This window comes from Arachis stenosperma, chromosome 5 (genome assembly GCF_014773155.1).
Source record: "Arachis stenosperma cultivar V10309 chromosome 5, arast.V10309.gnm1.PFL2, whole genome shotgun sequence".
Classification (NCBI taxonomy): domain Eukaryota; kingdom Viridiplantae; phylum Streptophyta; class Magnoliopsida; order Fabales; family Fabaceae; genus Arachis; species Arachis stenosperma.
In genome coordinates, this window is record NC_080381.1 from 93,918,969 (window position 1) to 93,939,010 (window position 20,042).

At 38.9% G+C, this 20,042-nt stretch overlaps 1 non-coding gene across 1 annotated transcript; it reads right to left on the reverse strand.

Annotated features, from left to right (window-relative positions):
* Window positions 1-6,220: 6,220 nt before the first annotated feature.
* LOC130984495 (small nucleolar RNA R71) lies at window positions 6,221-6,324 on the reverse strand. The gene has a single exon (XR_009088430.1). It is a non-coding gene; the product is annotated as a small nucleolar RNA R71 (small nucleolar RNA).
* Window positions 6,325-20,042: the final 13,718 nt, after the last annotated feature.

The following is a 20,042-nucleotide window of genomic DNA, read 5'->3' on the forward strand; positions in this document are numbered from 1 at the left end:
AGCTGATTTGGAACGCAGGTTTGGGCCATCAAATCTTGCGAAAGTATAGACTATTATATATTGCTGGAAAGCCCTGGATGTCTACTTTCCAACACCGTTGAGAGCGCGCCAATTGGGCTTCTGTAGCTCCAGAAAATCCACTTCGAGTGCAGGGAGGTCAGAATCCAACAGCATCTGCAGTCCTTTTCAGTCTCTGAATCAAATTTTTGCTCAGGTCCCTCAATTTCAGCCAGAAAATACCTGAAATCACAGAAAAATACACAAACTCATAGTAAAGTCCAGAAAAGTGAATTTTAACTAAAAACTAATAAAAATATAATAAAAACTAACTAAATCCTACTAGAAACATACTAAAAACAATGCCAAAAAGCGTACAAATTATCCGCTCATCAACGACCCAGTGCACTTGCTGGTTAGTTGTGCGGAATTGCAAAAGTGTGATTGCAATTTCGTGCACCATCCAGCCAGCCTCTAGCGACTGGTTTGAGATCTTCTATCTTGAGTTGATTTGGGACACCCTTTGTGCTGGTTGTCCACTTGGTTCCAGGGAGGCATATTTCCTCTAGAATGTTGTCCAAGCCTTTGTTTGTTCTCATCATTCTCCTATTAAAGGAGTTTGGGTCATCTTTCAGCTGAGGTAGCTTGAAGATCTCCCTGATTTCGTTAGGGTGGAGGTGAACAATCTTCCCTCTGACCGAAGTCCGATAGTCATTGAAGGCGGTTCCAGCTATTCTCTACCTATCTGTTTGCCACAGATTAGAGTAGAATTCCTGAACCATGTTTCTTCCCACCTTTGTTTCAGGATTAGCTAGGATTTCCCAGCTCTTGTTTCGAATCTGCTCTTGGATCTCCGGATATTCGTCTTCTTTCAGATCAAATTTAACTTCCGGAATCACTGACCTTAGACCCATTATTTTGTAGTAATGGTTTGAATGTTCTTTGGTTAAGAACTTCCCTTGATTCCAAAGTGGTTTTGAAATATTCTCTTTCCTGCCTCTTGGAGTGGTTTGTTTTCCTTTAGGAGCCATGATCTTAGTGGATATTGGCTTAGTGATCACGGATAAACACACCAAACTTAGAGGTTTGCTTGTCCTCAAGCAAAAGAAAGAAAATGAGAGGGATAGAAGGAGAGCCAAGTTCGAATTGTGGAGGAGAGGAGGGAGGCCGAACGTGGATTTAAAGGGGATGGGGTGGGTTTTCAAAAATTTTGAAAAAGATAAGATAGAAGATATGATTTGTAAAAGATAAGTATGATAGGAAAAAGATGTAATTTAAAATTGAAAAGTTATGAAAGATATTTGAAAAAGATAAATCTGAATTTTGAAAAGCAGATATGATGAGTTTAAAAAGATTTAAGAAGAATTTAAAAAGATAATTGAGTTTTGAAAAAGATTTGAAAAGAAGTTGGAAAGGATTTGAAAAGGATTTGTGTTTAAGAATTAAGATACATTTGATATCTTTGAAAAGGGATTTGAAAAATTAGGATTTGTAATGTGTTTATGCAAGAAATTATGGATGGAAACATGAAAATTTGAAAAAAATCAAGTTGGAAACAAAGACTTCCTCCCCTCCACAATCCTGGTGTTAAACGCCCAACTGCTGCATGTTTTGGGCGTTTAACGCCCAATTGGTGCTTGGTCTGGGCGTTTAACGCCCAGCTGTTGCTTTTGGCTGGCGTTCAACGCCAGAAACTCCCTTATCATTGGGCATTTTTTTGAACGCCCAGGACGCTGTAAATCTGGTGTTAAACGCCCAGAAGATGCTTCTTTCTGGTGTTTAACGCCCAGATGGCTATCTCTACTGGCGTTAAACGCCCAGTAGATGCTTCTGTTGGGCATTTAACGCCCAAAACATCTCTTACTGGCGTTTTCGCACCAGTAAGCTTCTTTTTTTTGCTATTTTATCCTCTGAATCCTTCTGTAACTCTGTGAACTCATGCAATCGCTATTTTACCTTGAAGATAATTAATATAAACCTGTAAAATTCAATTAATTAACAAATAAGCTTTGTTAATGGCTGGGTTTCCTCCCAGCAAGCGCTTCTATATTGTCTTTAGCTGGACTACTACTGAACTTTAATCAAGTCTCAATTTTGAGCATTCTTGCTCAAAATTGCTTTCAAGATAATGTTTGACTCTCTGTCTATTAACAATGAACTTTTTGTTAGAATCATTATCCTGAAGCTCTACGTATCCATAGGTGACACACTTGTAATCACATATGGTCCTCTCCACCGGGATTTCAATTCTTTGGGGAATAATCTAAGCCTAGAATTAAACAGCAGAACTTTTTGCCCTGGCTCAAAGACTCTGGATGACAGCTTCTTATCATGCCATCTTTTTGCTTTCACTTTGTAAATTTTTGCATTTTCGAAAGCATTCAGTCTGAATTCCTCTAGCTCAGTTAACTGGAGCATTCATTTTTCTCCAGCTAACTTGGCGTCAAGGTTTAGGAATCTGGTTGCCCAGTAGGCCTTAGGTTCCAGTTCCACTGGCAAGTAACAGGCTTTTCCATACACAAGCTGGTATGGAGAGGTCTGATGAGCGGATAATTTATACGCTTTTTGGCATTGTTTTTAGGTAGTTTTTAGTAAGTTCAAGCTACTTTTAGGGATGTTTTCATTAGTTTTTATGTTAAATTCACATTTCTTGAGTTTACTATGAGTTTGTGTGCTTTTCTGTGATTTCAGGTAATTTCTGGCTGAAATTGAGGGACTTGAGCAAAACTCTGAAAGAAGGCTGACAAAAGGACTGCTGATGCTGTTGGAATCTGACCTCCCTGCACTCGAAATGGATTTTCTGGAGCTACAGAACTCCAAATGACGCGCTCTCAACGGCGTTGGAAAGTAGACATCCAGATCTTTCCAGCAATATATAATAGTCCATACTTTATTTGGGAATTGATGACGTAAAGTGGCGCTCAATGCCAAGTACATGCTGCTGTCTGGAGTTAAACGCCAGAAACACGTCATAACCCAGAGTTGAACGCCAGAAACACGCTATAACTCGGCGTTCAACTCCAATGAAAGCCTCAGCTCGTGGATAGATCAAGCTCAGCCCAAGCATACACCAAGTGGGCCCCGGAAGTGGATTTATGCATCAATTACTTACTCATGTAAACCCTAGTAGCTAGTCTAGTATATATAGGACATTTAACTATTGTATTAGATATCTTTGGACAATTCGATCTTTTGACCATTCGGTCTTTTGATCATTCAAGGGGGCTGCCCATTCGGCCATGCCTAAACCTTTCACTTATGTATTTTCAACGGTGGAGTTTCTACACACCATAGAATAAGGGTGTGGAGCTCTGCTGTACCTCAAGTTTCAATACAATTACTATTATTTTCTATTCAATTCTCTTTTGTTCTTATTCCAAGATATACGTTGCACTTCAACTTGATGAATGTGATGTTCCGTGACACTCATCATCATTCTCACCTATGAACGCACGTGACTGATAACCACTTCCGTTCTACCTTAGGCCGGGCGCATATCTCTTAGATTCCCCAACAGAATCTTCGTGGTATAAGCTAGATAGATGGCGGCATTCATGGGGATCCGAAAAGTCTAACCTTGTCTTTGGTATTCCGAGTAGGATCCTGAAGGCTGGGCGTTAGTGACAGACGCAAAAGAATCAAGGGATTCTATTCTAACCTGATTGAGAACCTATAGATGATTAGCCGTGCTGTGACAGAGCATTTGGACCATTTTCACTGAGAGGATGGGATGTGGCCATCAACAAGGGTGATGCCTCCAGACGATTAGCCATGCAGTGACAGCGCATATGACCATTTTCTCGAGAGGATGAAAAGTAGCCATTGAAGATGGTGATGCCCTACATACAGCTTGCCATGGAATGGAGTAAGAAGGATTGGATGAATGTAATAAGAAAGTAGAGATTTGAGAGGATTCTAGCATCTCCACACGCCTATCTGAAATTCCCACCATTAATTTACATAAGTATTTCTATCCTATTTTATTTTCTATTTATTATTAATTTTTGAACTCATCATAAACCAATTTAATCTGCCTAACTGAGATTTACAAGGTGGCCATAGCTTGCTTCATACCAACAATCTCTGTGGGATCGACCCTTACTCACGTAAGGTATTACTTGAATGACCCAGTACACTTGCTGGTTAAGTTGAACAGAGTTGTGTCCACACATAGCGAATAGCCATTAAATAAATCTCATGCAAATACAAAGAGGGTCACAATTTCGTCCACCAAGTTTTTGGCGCCGTTGCCGGGGATTGTTCAAGTATGGACAACTGACGGTTCATCTTGTTGCTCAAATTAGGTAATTTTCTTTTGAAAAAAAAATTTTCAAAAATCTTTTTCAAAATTTTTCTTTTCTTTTTTGTTTTTCCAAACTTTATTTTCAAAAAAATTAATAAAGATCCAAAAAAATTAATAAAATCATAAAAACCAAAAATACTTTGTGTTTCTTGTTTGAGTCTTGAGTCAACTTTTAAGTTTCGTGTCAATTGCATGCTTTTAAAATTTTTTGTTGCATTTTTCGAAAATTCCATGCATTCATAGTGTTCTTCATGATCTTCAAGATGTTCTTGACAAGTCTTCTTGTTTGATCTTGATGTTTTCTTGTTTTGTGTTGTTTGTTGTTTTTAATGTGCATTTTTCGTTTGTTAGGATCCATGCATAAAAAATTTCTAAGTTTGGTGTCGTGCATGTTTTCTTTGCATCAAAAATTTTTCAAAAATATGTTCTTGATGTTCGTCATGATCTTCAAAGTGTTCTTGGTGTTCATCTTGACATTCATAGTGTTCTTGCATGCATTTTGTGTTTTGATCCAAAATTTTCATGTTTTGGGTCATTTTCGTGTTTTTCTCTCTCATAATTAAAAATTCAAAAATAAAAAAAAAATATATCTTTTCCTTTTTTCTCTCCAAATTTTCGAAATTTTGGGTTGACTTGGTCAAAAATTTTCAAAATTAGTTGTTTCTTACAAGTCAAGTCAAATTTTTAATTTAAAAAATCTTATCTTTTCAAAATCTTTTTCAAAAATTATATCTTTTTCATTTTTTTTCTATTTTTCGAAAATTTCAAAAATCTTTTTCAAAATATTTTCAAAATCTTTTTCTTATCTTTATATCATATTTTCGAAAATTCACTAATAATTAATGTGATTGATTCAAAAATTTGAAGTTTGTTACTTTCTTGTTAAGAAAGGTTCAATCTTTAAGTTCTAGAATCTTATCTTGTAATTTCTTGTTTGTGAAGTAAGTAATTTCAAATTTTTGAATTAAATCTTTTTATCTTTTATCATATTTTTTTCAAAAATTTTATCTTTTTCAAAATTTGATTTCAAAATATCTTATCTAACTTCTTATCTTCTTATTTTTTCAAATTTGATTTTAATATCTTTTTCAACTAACTATTTGACTTTTTGTTTGTTTCTTATCTTTTTCAAAACCACCTAACTACTTTTCCCTCTCTAATTTTCGAAAATATCTCACCCCTTTTTCAAAAATTCTTTTTGTTCTAAATATTAATTTTAATTATATCTTATCTTTAATTTTCGAAACTTACTAACCCTTTTTTTTTAAATTATTTTCGAATTTTCTATCCATTCTCACTTATTCTATTTAATTATTTAATTACTGACACTTCTCTTCACCTCTCTCCATCTAAATATCCGAATCCCCTCTTCTACATTCTTCTCCCCTTTCTTCTTCTACTAACATAAAGGAATCTCTATACTATGACATAGAGGATTCCTCTTCTTTTCTTGTTTTCTTCTCTTTCATATGAGCAAGAACAAGGAAAAAGGCACTCTTGTTGAAATTGATCCAGAACCTGAAAGGACTCTGAAGAGAAAATTAAGAGAAGCTAAGTTACAACAATCTAAAGGTAACCTATAGAGCAAGAGAAGGAGATGGTAGCCGAAAATAATAATAATGCAAGGAGAATAATTTTGAGCTTAAGCCTCAACTAGTTGCTTTAATGCAACAGAACTGCAAGTTTCATGGACTTCCATCTGAAGATCCTTACCAGTTTTTAACTGAGTTCTTGCAGGTTTGTGAGACTGTTAAGACGAATGGAGTTGATCCTGAAGTCTACAGACTCATGCTTTTCCCTTTTGCTGTAAGAGACAGAGCTAGAATATGGTTGGATTCACAACCTAAGGATAGCCTGGACTCTTGGGATAAGCTGGTCACGGCTTTCTTGGATAAATTCTTTCCTCCTCAAAAGCTGAGCAAGCTTAGAGTGGATGTTCAGACCTTCAAACAGAAAGATGGTGAATCCCTCTTTGAAGCTTGGGAAAGATACAAGCAGCTGACCAAAAGGTGTCCATCTGACATGTTTTCAGAATGGACCATATTAGATATATTCTATTATGGTCTATCTGAGTTTTCGAAAATGTCATTGGACCATTCTGCAGGTGGATCAATTCACCTAAAGAAAACACCTGCAGTAGCTCAAGAACTCATTGACATGGTTACAAATAACCAAATTATGTACACTTCTGAGAGGAATTCTGTGAATAATGGGACACCTCAGAGGAAGAGAGTTCTTGAGATTGATGCTCTGAATGCCATATTGGCTCAGAACAAAGTGTTGACTCAGCAAGTCAACATGATCTCTCAAAGTCTGAATGGATGGCAAAATGCATCCAACAGTACTAAAGAGGTAGCTTCTGAAGAAGCTTGTGATCCTGAGAACCCTGCAATGGCAGAGGTCAATTACATGGGTGAACCTTATGGAAACACCTATAATTCATCATGGAGAAATCATCCAAATTTCTCATGGAAGGATCAACAAAAGCCTCAACAAGGCTTTAACAATGGTGGACGCAATAGGCTGAGCAATAGCAAGCCTTTTCCATCATCTTCTCAGCAACAGACAGAGAATTCTGAACAAAACACTTCTAATTTAGCCAATCTAGTCTCTGATCTGTCAAAGGCCACTTTCAGTTTCATGAGTGAAACAAGATCCTCCATCAGAAATCTGGAGGCACAAGTGTGCTAGCTGAGTAAGAAAGTCATTGAAACTCCTCCCAGTATTCTTCCAAGCAATACAGAAGAGAATCCAAAAGGAGAGTGCAAGGCCATTGATATAAACAATATGGCCGAATGCACAAGGGAGGAGGAGGACGAAAATCCTAGTGAGGAAGACCTCCTGGGACATCCCTCAAGCAAGAAGGAGTTTCCTATTAAGGATCCAAAGGAATCTGAGGCTCATATAGAGACCATAGAGATTCCATTAGATCTCCTTCTGCCATTCATGAGCTCTGAAGACTATTCTTCCTCTGATGAGGATGAAGATGTGACTGGAGAGCAAGTTGCTCAATATTTAGGAGCTATCATGAAGCTGAATGCCAAGTTGTTTGGTAATGAGAATTGGGAAAGTGAACCTCCCTTGCTCATTAGTGAACTAGATACCTGGATTAAGCAAATTTTACCTCAAAAGAGACAAGATCCTGGGAAGTTCTTAATACCTTGTACCATAGGCACCATGACCTTTGAAAAAGCTCTATGTGATCTGGGGTCAGGGATAAATCTTATGCCACTCTCTGTAATGGAGAAGCTGGGGATCATTGAGGTACAACCTGCCTTGTTCTCATTACAATTGGCAGACAAGTCATTAAGACAAGCTTATGGAATAGTAGAGGACATGTTAGTAAAGGTTGAAGGCCTTTACATCCCTGCTGATTTCATAATCTTAGACACTAGGAAGGAAGAGGATGAATGCATCATCCTTGGAAGACCTTTTCTAGCCACAACAGGAGCTGTGATAGATGTCAACAGAGGTGAATTAGTCCTTCAATTGAATGGAGACTACCTTGTGTTTGAGGCACATGGCCAACCCTCTGTGACAAAAGAAAGTAAGCACAAAGAGCTTCTCTCAGTTCAGAGTCAAGAAGAGCCCCCACAGTCAAACTCTAAGTTTGGTATTGGGAGGCCACAACCAAACTCTAAGTTTGGTGTTAAGACCCCATATCCAAACTCTAAGTTTGGTGTTGGGACTATGCAACATTGACCTGATCACCTTGTGGCTCCATGAGAGCCCACTGTCAAGCTATTGGCATTAAAGAAGCGCTTGTTGGGAGGCAACCCAATTTTATTTATCTAATTTTTGTTTTATTTTATTTTATTGTTATTTTGTGTTTTATTAGGTACATGATCATGTGGAGTCACAAAAAAAAATTAAAAACAGAATCAAAAATAGCAGAAGAAAAATCACACCCTGGAGGAAGCACAGACTGGCGTTCAACGCCAGTAAGGAGTATCTGGCTGGCGTTCAACGCCAGAACAGAGCATGAATCTGATGCTGAACGCCAGAAACAAGCAACATTCTGGCGTTTGAACGCCAGGAATGTGCCTTAAGAAAAGCTGGCGCTAAACGCCAGTAACAAGCATGGAACTGGCGTTCAACGCCAGAAACATGCTACATATGGGCGTTGAACGCCCAGAACATGCTTTACATGGGCGTTGAACGCCCAGAACGTGCATCACCTCGGCGTTTAAATGCCAGAATGGTATGCAAAGGCATTTTACATGCCTATTTGGTGCAGGGATGGAATTCCTTGACACCTAAGGATCTGTGGACCCCACAGGATCACCTCAGGATTTGTGGACCCCACAGGATCCCCACCTAACATATTCCCACCTTACCTCCTAATCCTATTTACACTCTCCCCCATATCACATTTCCCAAAACCCTTCACCAATCACCTCAATCTCTCTTCCCCATCACCTATTCACCACTCACATCCATCCACTCTTCCCCATAAACCCCACCTACCTCCAAGATTCAAAATCTTTCCCACCCAAACCCACCCTAAAATGGCCGAACCTACCCTCACCCCTTTCCCTATATATACCCCTCCATTCCACTTCATTTTCACACAACACAACCCCCTCTTCTATACCTTGGCCGAAACACCATCTCTCCCTTCTCCTCAATATTTTCTTTTTCTTCTTCTTCTCTTCTTTCTTCTCTTGCTCGAGGGCGAGCAATATTTTAAGTTTGGTGTGGTAAAAGCATAAGCTTTTTGTTTTCCCATTACCATCAATGGCACCTAAGGCCGGAGAATCCTCTAGAAAAGGAAAAGGGAAGACAAAAGCTTCCACCTCCGAGTCATGGGAGATGGAAAGATTCATCTCCAAAAGCCATCAAGACCACTTCTATGATGTTGTGGCAAAGAAGAAGGTGATCCCTGAGGTCCCTTTCAAGCTCAAGAAAAATGAGTATCCGGAAATCCGACATGAGATCCGAAAAAGAGGTTGGGAAGTCCTAACCAACCCCATGCAACAAGTCGGAATCCTAATGGTTCAAGAGTTCTATGCCAATGCATGGATCACTAGGAACCATGATCAAAGTATGAACCCGAATCAAAAGAATTATCTCACAATGGTTCGGGGGAAATACTTAGATTTTAGTCCGGAGAATGTGAGATTGGCGTTCCACTTGCCCATGATGCAAGAAGATGTACACCCCTACACTAGAAGGGTCAAGTTTAATCAAAGGTTGGACCAAGTCCTTATGGACATATGTGTGGAAGGAGCTCAATGGAAAAGAGACTCCAAAGGCAAGCTAGTTCAACTAAGAAGACTGGACCTCAAGCCTGTGGCTAGAGGATGGTTGGAGTTCATTCAACTCTCCATCATTCCCACTAGCAACCGATCCGAAGTTACTGTGGATCGGGCCATCATGATTCATAGCATCATGATTGGAGAGGAAGTAGAAGTTCATGAAGTCATCTCCAATGAATTCTACAAAATAGCCGAAAAGCCCTCCACCATGGCAAGGCTAGCTTTTCCTCACCTTATTTGCCATCTATGTTACTCAGCTGGAGTTATCATAGAAGGAGACATCTCCATTGAAGAGGATAAGCCCATCACCAAGAAGAGGATGGAGCAAGCAAGAGAGACCCTCCACGGTTCTCAAGAGATGCATGAGGAAGCTCATCATCAAGAAATCCCTGAGATGCCTCAAGGGATGCACTTTCCTCCCAACAACTATTGGGAACAACTCAACACTTCCTTAGAAGATTTGAGCCACAATGTGGAACAATTAAAGGTGGAACATCATGAGCACTCCATCATTCTCCATGAAATAAGAGAAGATCAAAGAGTAATGAGGGAGGAGCAACAAAGGCAAGGAAGGGACATAGAAGAGCTTAAGGATATTGTTGGTCCTTCAAGAAGAAGACGCCACTAAGGTGGACTCATTCCTTGTTCTTATTTCTTTCTATTTTTTGGTTTTTATGTTATGTTTATCTATATTTTGTGTCTCTACTTCATGATCATTAGTATGTAGGAACTATGTCTTAAAGCTATGAATAAATTCCATGAATCCTTCACCTCTCTTAAATGAAAAATGTTCTAATTCAAAAGAACAAGAAGTACATGAATTTCGAATTTATCCTTGAATTTAGTTTAATTATATTGATGTGGTGACAATACTTTTTGTTTTCTGAATGAATGCTTGAACAGTGCATATGTCTTTTGATCTTGTTGTTTATGAATGTTAAAACTGTTGGCTCTTGAAAGAATGATGAACAAAGAAAAATGTTATTGATGATCTGAAAAATCATGAAATTAATTCTTGAAGCAAGAAAAAGTAGTGAAAAACAAAAGCTTGTGAAAAAAAAATGGCGAAAAAAAAATAGAAAGAAAAAGAAAAAGCAAGCAGAAAGAGACAATAGCCCTTAAAACCAAAAGGCAAGGGTAAAAAGGATCCAAGGCTTTGAGCATCAATGGATAGGAGGGCCCAAGGAAATAAAATCCAGGCCTAAGCGGCTAAATCAAGTTGTCCCTAACCATGTGCTTGTGTCATGCAGGTCCAAGTGAAAAGCTTGAGACTGAGTGGTTAAAGTCGTGATCCAAAGCAAAAGAGTGTGCTTAAGAGCTCTGGACACCACTAACTGGGGACTCTAGCAAAGCTGAGTCACAATCTGAAAAGGTTCACCCAGTTATGTGTCTGTGGCATTTATGTATCCAGTGGTAATACTAGAAAACAAAGTGCTTAGGGCCACGGCCAAGACTCATAAGTAGCTGTGTTCAAGAATCAACATGCTTAACTAGGAAAATCAATAACACTATCCGAAATTCTAAGTTCCTAGAGAAGCCAATCATTCTAAACTTCAAAGGAAAAAGTGAGATGCCAAAACTGTTCAGAAGCAAAAAGCTACAAGTCCCGCTCATCTAATTAGAATTAATATTCATTGATATTTTGGAATTTATAGTATATTCTCTTCTTTTTATCCTATTTGATTTTCAGTTGCTTGGGGACAAGCAACAATTTAAGTTTGGTGTTGTGATGAGCGGATAATTTATACGCTTTTTGGCATTGTTTTTAGGTAGTTTTTAGTAAGTTCAAGCTACTTTTAAGGATGTTTTCATTAGTTTTTATGTTAAATTCACATTTCTGGACTTTACTATGAGTTTGTGTGTTTTTCTGTGATTTCAGGTAATTTCTGGCTGAAATTGAGGGACTTGAGCAAAACTCTGAAAGAAGGCTAACAAAAGGACTGCTGATGCTGTTGGAATCTGACCTCTCTGCACTCGAAATGGATTTTATGGAGCTACAGAAATCTAAATGGCGCGTTCTCAACGGCGTTGGAAAGTAGACATCCAGATCTTTCCAGCAATATATAATAGTCCATACTTTATTCGGGAATTGACGACTTAAAGTGGCGCTCAACGCCAAGTACATGCTGCTGTCTGGAGTTAAACGCCAGAAACACGTCATAACCCGGAGTTGAACGCCAGAAACACGCTATAACTCGGCGTTCAACTCCAATAAAAGCCTCAGCTCGTGGATAGATCAAGCTCAGCCCAAGCATACACCAAGTGGGCCCCGAAAGTGGATTTATGCATCAATTACTTACTCATGTAAACCCTAGTAGCTAGTCTAGTATATATAGAACATTTAACTATTGTATTAGATGTCTTTGGACCATTCGATCTTTTGACCATTCGGTCTTTTGATCATTCAAGGGGGCTGGCCATTCGGCCATGCCTGAACCTTTCACTTATGTATTTTCAACGGTGGAGTTTCTACACACCATAGATTAAGGGTGTGGAGCTCTGCTGTACCTCAAGTTTCAATACAATTACTATTTTTTTCTATTCAATTCTCTTTTGTTCTTATTCCAAGATATACGTTGCACTTCAACTTGATGAATGTGATGATCCGTGACACTCATCATCATTCTCACCTATGAACGCACGTGACTGACAACCACTTCTGTTCTACCTTAGGCCGGGCGCATATCTCTTAGATTCCCCAACAGAATCTTCGTGGTATAAGCTAGATAGATGGCGACATTCATGGGGATCCGGAAAGTCTAACCTTATCTGTGGTATTCCGAGTAGGATCCCGGGAATCCGAAAAGTCTAACCTTGTCTGTGGTATTCCGAGTAGGATTCCGGTATTGAATGACTGTGACGAGCTTCAAACTCCTGAAGGCTGGGCGTTAGTGACAGACGCAAAAGAATCAAGGGATTCTATTCCAACCTGATTGAGAACCGACAAATGATTAGCCGTGCTGTGGCAGAGCATTTGGACCATTTTCACTGAGAGGATGGGATGTAGCCATCAACAAGGGTGATGCCTCCAGACGATTAGCCATGCAGTGACAGCGCATAGGACCATTTTCCCGAGAGGATGAAAAGTAGCCATTGAAGACGGTGATGCCCTACATACAGCTTGCCATGGAAAGGAGTAAGAAGGATTGGATGAATGTAATAAGAAAGTAGAGATTCGAGAGGATTCTAGCATCTCCACACTCCTATCTGAAATTCCCACCATTAATTTACATAAGTATTTCTATCCTATTTTATTTTCTGTTTATTATTAATTTTCGAACTCATCATAAACCAATTTAATCTGCCTAACTGAGATTTACAAGGTGACCATAGCTTGCTTTATACCAACAATCTCTGTGGGATCGACCCTTACTCACGTAAGGTATTACTTGAATGACCCAGTACACTTGCTGGTTAAGTTGAACGGAGTTGTGTCCACACATAGCCAATAGCCATTAAATAAATCTCATGCAAATACAAAGAGGGTCACAATTTCGTCCACCAAGGTCCTTATAGGAGTCTTGAATGCTGTTTTGTATGCCCACAGAGCATCATCCAAGCTTCTTGCCCAATCCCTTCTACGGTTAATCACAGTCCGTTCCAGGATTCTTTTAATTTCTCTATTAGAGACTTCAGCTTGCCCATTTGTCTGTGGATAATATGGAGTTGCCACCTTGTGGCTAACTCCATATCGAACCATAGTAGAGTACAGCTGTTTATTGTAGAAATGAGCGCCTCCATAACTGATTAGTACTCTAGGGACACCAAATCTGCTGAAGATATATTTCTGGAGGAATTTCAACACTGTCTTAGTATCATTAGTGGGTGTTGCAATAGCTTTCACCCATTTGGATACATAATCCACTGCCACCAGAATGTAAGTGTTTGAGTATGATGGTGGGAAAGGCCCCATGAAGTCAATGCCCCATACATCAAACAACTCAATCTCCAAGATCCCTTGTTGAGGCATGGCATAACTGTGAGGCAGATTGCCAGATCTTTGGCAACTTTCACAATTAAGTACAAACTCTCAGGAGTCTTTATAGAGAGTAGGCCAGTAGAAGCCACTTTGGAGGACTCTTGTGGCTGTTCGCTCACTTCCAAAATGTCCTCCATACTGTGATCCATGGCAATGCCAAAGGATCTTCTGTGCTTCCTCTTTAGGCACACATCTACGGATTACTCCGTCTGCACATCTCTTGAAGAGATATGGTTCATCCCAAAGATAGTACTTTGCATCCGTGATTAATTTCTTTGATTGCTGCCTACTATACTCTTTCGGTATGAATCTTACTGCCTTGTAGTTTGTAATATCTGTAAACCATGGCACTTCCTGGATGGCAAAGAATTGCTCATTCGGAAAGTTTTCAGAGATCTCAGTAAGAGGGAGGGACGCCCTTTCTACTGGTTCTATTCGGGATAGGTGATCTGCTACTGGATTCTCTATCCTTTTTTTGTCTCTTATTTCTATATCAAACTCTTGCAGAAGCAACACCCATCTTATGAGTCGGGGTTTTGAATCCTGCTTTGTGAGTAGATATTTAAGAGCAGCATGGTTAGTGTACACAATCAATTTTGATCTGACTAAATAGGATCTGAACTTGTCAATGGCATAAACCACTGCAAGCAACTCCTTTTCTGTGGTTGTGTAGTTCTTCTGCGCATCATTTAGAACAGGGCTGGCATAATAAATGACGTGCAGAAGCTTGTCATGCCTCTGTCCTAACACTGCACCAATGGCATGATCACTGGCATCACACATTAATTCAAATGGTAATGTCCAGTCTGGTACAGAGATGACTGGTGCTGTGACCAGCTTAGCTTTCAGAGTCTCAAACGCCTGCAGACACTCCTTATCAAAGATAAATGGCGTGTCAGCAGTTAGCAGATTACTAAGGGGTTTTTCAATTTTTGAAAAATCTTTTATAAACCTCCTATAGAATCCTGCATGCCCCAAAAAGCTTCTGATTGCCTTAATATTGGCAGGTGGTGGTAATTTTTCAATTACCTCTACCTTAGCTTAATCCACCTCTATTCCCTTGTTTGAAATTTTGTGCCCAAGGACAATTCCTTTCGTCACCATAAAGTGACATTTCTCCCAGTTTAAAACCAGGTTAGTCTCTTGGCACCTCTTTAGAACAAGTCCTAGATGGTCAAGACAGGAGCTGAATGAGTCTTCAAATACTGAAAAGTCATCCATGAAGACTTCCAGAAATTTTCCAGCATATCAGAGAAAATAGAGAGCGTGTACCTTTGAAAGGTTGCAGGTGCATTGCACAGACCAAATGGCATCCTTCTGTATGCAAATACTCCGGATGGACATGTGAATGCTGTTTTCTCTTGATCCTGGGGATCTACTACAATTTGATTATAACCTGAATATCCATCCAGGAAGCATAGTATTCATGACCTGCTAGTCTTTCTAGCATCTGGTTTATGAATGGTAAAGGAAAATGATCCTTTCTGGTAGCTGTATTGAGCCTTCTGTAATCAATACACATATGCCACCCTGTAACTGTTCTTGTAGGAACCAGTTCATTTTTTTCATTATGAACCACTGTCAGGCCACCCTTCTTAGGGATGACTTGGACAAGGCTTACCTAGGGGCTATCAGAAATAGGATAAATAATCCCAGCCTCTAGTAATTTAGTGACCTCCTTCTTCACCACCTCTTTCATGGCTAGATTCAGCCGCCTCTGTGGTTGAACCACTGGCTTAACGTCATCCTCGAATAGGATCTTGTGCATGCATCTGGCTGGACTAATGCCCTTAAGATCACTGATGGACCACCCAAGAGCAGTCTTGTGTGTCCTCAGCACTTGAATTAGTGCTTCTTCTTCCTGTGGCTCTAAGGTAGAGCTTATGATTACAGGAAAGATGTTACCTTCTCCCAAAAATGCATATTTCAGGGATGGTGGTAATGGTTTGAGCTTGAGTTTAGGAGGTTTCTCCTCTTCCTAAGGGATTTTCAAAGGTTCTTTTATTCTCTCTGGTTCCTCCAGATCAGGCTGAGCATCTTTAAAGATATCCTCTAGCTCTTATTCGAGACTCTCAGTCATATTGACCTCTTTCACCAGAGAGCCAATAATATCAATGCTCATGCAGTCGTTTGGGGTGTCTGGATGCTGCATAGCTTTGACAACATTCAACTTAAACTCGTCCTCATTGACTCTCAGGGTTAATTTCCCTTTTTGGACGTCAATGAGGGTTCGTCCAGTTGCTAGGAAAGGTCTTCCTAGAATGAGAGTTGCACTCTTGTGCTCCTCCATTTCTTTCCAGCACCACAAAATCAGTGGAAAAGGCAAATGGCCCAACCTTGACAATCATGTCTTCAATCACGCCTGATGGCTATTTAATGGAGCCATCAGCAAGTTGGAGACATATCCGGGTTGGTTTGACTTCTTCAGTCAAACCAAGCTTTCTGATAATGGATGCAGTTATTAGGTTGATACTTGCTCCAAGATCACATAGAGCTTTCTTGGTACAAGTACCCTCTAATGTGCATGGTATCATAAAGCTTCCGGGATCTTTAAGCTTTTTTGGTAAGCTTTTCAGAATGACTGCACTGTATTCTTCAATGAGGTAAACTTTTTCAATTTCTCTCCAATCCTTCTTATGACTTAAGATCTCTTTCATGAACTTAGCATAAGAGGGTATTTGCTCAAGTGCCTATGCAAACGAAATCTTTATTTCAAGAGTCCTAAGATAGTCTACAAAGTGGGCAAATTGCTTATCCTGTTTCGCTTGGCGGAGTTTCTGATGATAAGTCATTTTGGCTTTGTATTCCTCAACCTTAGTTGCTGCAGGTTTATTGCCTACAGACGTGGGTTGAGAAGCCTTTTTAGAGGGGTTGCTATCAGCACTTGTATGTGTCTAATCCCCCACTGGCGTTTGAATGCCAGGGGTGGAAGCTGGAGTGGCTTTAGATGTCAACTCCTTACCTCTTTCTGGTGTCTGAACGCCAGAACTATGCTTCCTTTGGGCGTTCAACGCCAACTCCTTACTTGTTTCTGGTGTTTGAATGCCAGAATTGAGCATGGGTTGGGCATTTAATGCCAGTTCTTCACCCTTTTCTGGCGTTTGAATGCCAGAATTATTCCTCTCTGGGCTCTTAGTATCCTCAGAGGGATTTTGGGTAGTAGTTTGTTCATTTCTTGGCTTCCTACTACCTTGAAGTGAGGTATTTAATGTCTTCCCACTTCTTAATTGAACTGCTTGGCACTCTTCTGTTATTTGTTTTGATAACTGTTGTTAAGTTTGCTTCAGCTGTACTTCCATATTCATGTTAGCCATTCTTGTGTCTTGTAGTATCTCCTTGAATTCGGCTAGCTGTTTTGTTAGAAAATTCAATTGCTGATTGAATTCAGTAACTTATTCTACATGACTGAGTTCAGCAGTTACTGTTTTGGCCTCTTCTTTCCTGGAAGGTTCACTGCTTAGGTACAGATGCTGATTTCTGGCAACTGTATCAATGAGCTCTTGAGCTTCTTTAATTGTCTTTCTCATGTGTATAGATCCATCAGCTGAGTGGTCTAGAGAAATCTGAGTTTTCTCTGTAAGCCCATAATAGAAAATGTCTAACTGCACCCACTCTGAAAACATTTCAGAGGGGCATTTTCTTTGCATCTCTCTGTATCTCTCCCAGGCATCATAAAGAGTTTCATTATCTCCTTGTTTGAAGCCATGGATAGCTAGCCTCAGCCGTGTCATCCTTTTTGAAGGGAAATATTGATTCAAGAATTTTTCTGACAGCTGTTTCCATGTCCTTATGCTGGCCTTGGCTTGGTTATTTAACCACCTCTTAGCTTGGTCTTTTACAGCAAATGGAAACAGTAATAATCTATAGACATCCTGATCTACTTCCTTATCATGTACTGTGTCAGCAATTTGTAAAAACTGTGCCAAAAACTCTGTAGGTTCTTCCTGTGGAAGACCGGAATACTGGCAACTTTGCTGCACCATGATAATGAGCTGAGGATTCAACTCAAAACTACTGACTCCAATGGAGGGTATACAGATACTACTCCTATATGAAGCAGTAGTGGGGTTAGCATATGACCCTAGAGTCCTTCTGGACTGTTCATTTTCACTTAGGTCCATGATGGAGAAAGGGAGATGACATGGATTTATTTTATTTATTTTATTATAAAAAAAGTTTTCAAAATATTAAAATAAAATAAAATAAAAACTTAAATAAAAAATTTGAAAATATTTTATGAAGATTTTCGAAAAAGTGAGGAGAGAGAAAGTGGTTAGGATATTTTTGAAAAAAATGTGATTTTTTAAAAAAATCATAAAAGGATGAGATTTGAAAAATTTTGAAATTGAAATCTGAATTTTTATAAAAAAAAATCGAAATAATTGCTTAAAAATAGTTAGAAAAGATATTTTTTTGATTTTTGAATTTTATTATGAAAGAGAAAAACACACAAAAGACACAAGACTTAAAATTTTCAAATCCAATGCTCCTTGTTTTCAAAAATTTTGGAGGGAAAACACCAAGGCACACCAAACTTAAAAATTTTAAGATCAAAACACAAAGAAGACTCAAGAACACCTTGAAGACTCACAAGAACACTAAGAACATGAATATAAAACACCAAACTTAAAATTTTTAGAAAACCACAATGAAATTTTCAAAAACTAAAGGAAAATTAACAAGAGAACACCAAACTTAAAAATTGACACAAGATTTTATCAAAGAAAAATTATTTTTAACAGGTTTTTAGAAAGGAAGACTCAAAGGGGTAACTATTCCCAAGAAAATAGACACATTTAACAAATGCATGGATTGAACAGATAAAAACTATTTGTTTGATGGCAAAAACACAAAGGACACCAAACTTAAAACATGCAACTAGACTCAATGAGAAACTAACAATTAATAAAGAAAAATAATAATTTTTTTTTGAAAAATTTTTTTGAAAAGAAAATAAGAGACTCTGACCCGAAAGACAAAACTTTCCTAATCTAAGCAACAATATTCACCGTCAGTTGTTTAAACTCAAACAATCCACGTCAACGGCACCAAAAACTTGGTGCACGAAAATTACACTCACACTATGTAATTCCGCACAACTAACCAGCAAGTGCACTGGGTCGTCCAAGTAATAACTTACGTGAGTAAGTGTCGATCCCACGGAGATTGTTGACATGAAGCAAGCTATGGTTATCTTATTATTATTCTTAGTCAGGATAGCAATAGGGTTCTTTAGTTTTAATTGTAAAAAGTGAAAGAGCATAAAATGAGTAATTGTTACGCAGTAATGGAGAATATGTTGGAGTTTTGGAGATGCTTTGTCTTCTGAATCTCTGCTTTCCCCATGTCTTCTTCTTCATGCACGCAAAGTCCCTCCTATGGCAAGCTATATGTAGGGCGTCACCGTTGTCAATGGCTACTTCCCATCCTCTCAGTGAAAATGGTCCAAATGCTCTGTCACAGCACGGCTAATCATCTGTCGGTTCTCGATCATGTCGGAATAAGATCCATTTATCCTTTTGCATCTATCACTACGCCCAACACTCGCGAGTTTGAAGCTTGTCACAGTCATTCAATCTCTGAATCCTACTCGGAATACCACAGACAAGGTTTATACTTTCTGGATTCTCAAGAATGCTGCATATGGATTCTAGTTTATACCACGAACACTCTGATTATGGAATCTAAGAGATACTCATTCAATCTAATGTAGAATGGAGGTGGTTGTCAGGCACGCGTTCATAGGTTGAGAATGGTGATGAGTGTCACGGATCATCACTTTCTTTATATTGAAGTGCAAATGAACATCTTAGATAGAAACGAGCGTGTTTGAATAGAAAATAGAAATAATTGCATTAATTCATCGAGACGCTGCAGAGCTCCTCACCCCCAACAATGGAGTTTAGAGACTCATGCCGTCAAAAATTACAAAGTTCAGATCTAAAATGTCATGAGGTATAAAATAAGTCTCTAAAAGTTGTTTAAATACTAAACTAGTAACCTAGGTTTACAGAAAATAAGTAAACTAAGATGGATAATGCAGAAATCCACTTTTGGGGTCCACTTGGTGTGTGCTGGGGCTGAGACTTGAGCTTCTCACGTGCCTGGGCTGTTTCTGGAGTCAAACGTCAGGTTGTAACCTGTTTCTGGCGTTCAACGCCAGAATGCAACATGGAACTGGCGTCAAACGCCAGTTTACGTTGTTTATCTTCGAGCAAATTATGAACTATTATATATTTCTGGAAAGCTCTGGATGTCTACCTTCCAACCCAATTGAGAACGCGCCAATTGTACTCTTGTAGCTCTAAAAAATTTATTTCGAGTGCAGGGAGGTCAGAATCCAACAACATCAGCAGTCCTTTATCAGCCTGAGTCAGATTTTTGCTCAGCTCCCTTAATTTTAGCCAGAAAATACCTAAAATCATAGAAAAATACACAAACTCATAGTAAAGTCCAGAAATATGAATTTTACCTAAAAACTAATAAAAATATACTAAAAACTAAC